Genomic DNA, 1,190 nt, shown 5'->3' with positions numbered 1-1,190 from the left:
GCTGTTGTAGCTTTATTCCTTTGGGAAACTCGTAAAGAATATGCAAGCTGGCTGACTGTTTCAATATCTGTGGAAGAGAACAGTCCATGGACAGTAGATGTTTGGAGTGAGCCAAAGCATCTTCACTTTGAAAAAGCAGTGAGATAAAGATTACACGCTGGAATTCAGATCTTGAAGATTAGGAAAGTATTTAAGCAGGAGCTGTCACTATTTGGACTTTTAGTGACCAAATGTTTGAAACAGAGCGCACTACTAATGGAGCTCCAACATTCAAGACAACTTTAACTACTGCTGTTAAAAACACAGGCATTTTGCTCCCATTTGGATTATGACTAGGCCACTAAGGAAGGGATGAAGAGAATATCTTCCTTCTAACCTCATTATAAATTACAGCTACAGAGAAATTTTTTTTCAAGGTAATTTGTAGTCTTCCAAGCAGTTTAATTAAAAAAATGACCAGTTATATTATACTTAGTCCATCCTCCCTCTCAAACAATCATGCCCTGTGACTGTGGTGTTGCATGTTAAATATAACAAAATTTACCCAATTTTATTTACAAGCAACCACTCTATACTTCACTCATAATCTCATTTATTGACCCAAATTAAACGTGATTAGCAAAGCAGTTCTACCTTACGCAATAATCTTTAAACAGTGTTGCACAACTGCTGCTTGGTTAGGGTATGATGCAAGAGCAGGTGCTTTAAAATGACTTCTCCCGTGGTTGACCATGGGTATCTTATTGTTCACTATCAAAATTCACAAATATAATAAGAGGCTGATGTCCTAGATGATGATGATGAAATCCCACAGGAGAAGTTAGTAATATTGTAGTAACTAATTAGTAACTAATTAGTTATGTGACATGGCAATCGTTTCTGCTCAGAACTCTCCAGGGACTGTTGGGAAGGTCTAGTAACTTCTTTAGCAGCTAGTACTTTCTAGCATTGTCTAGAAACAGGAAAGATGTATAATGCAACATGAAAACACTGCATGTAAAATCGTTGGTCACTGGAAATTTTAATGAACAGCATAATATGTTACAGAAGGGTTACAGTTACTTTATTAATTACTACTTTGTTATACAGGTGCTTTTTTTCTACAGTTGCAGGTATTACAAAATTACCCTAAAGCTCATTAGTAGCAAAGGGGAAAACCTTGTCCTTTGCTATAAGGGAAGACAAAACGA

The sequence above is a fragment of the Anas platyrhynchos genome, chromosome 1 (genome assembly GCF_047663525.1).
Source record: "Anas platyrhynchos isolate ZD024472 breed Pekin duck chromosome 1, IASCAAS_PekinDuck_T2T, whole genome shotgun sequence".
In the NCBI taxonomy this organism is placed as follows: domain Eukaryota; kingdom Metazoa; phylum Chordata; class Aves; order Anseriformes; family Anatidae; genus Anas; species Anas platyrhynchos.
This window is presented reverse-complemented; position numbering follows the sequence as displayed.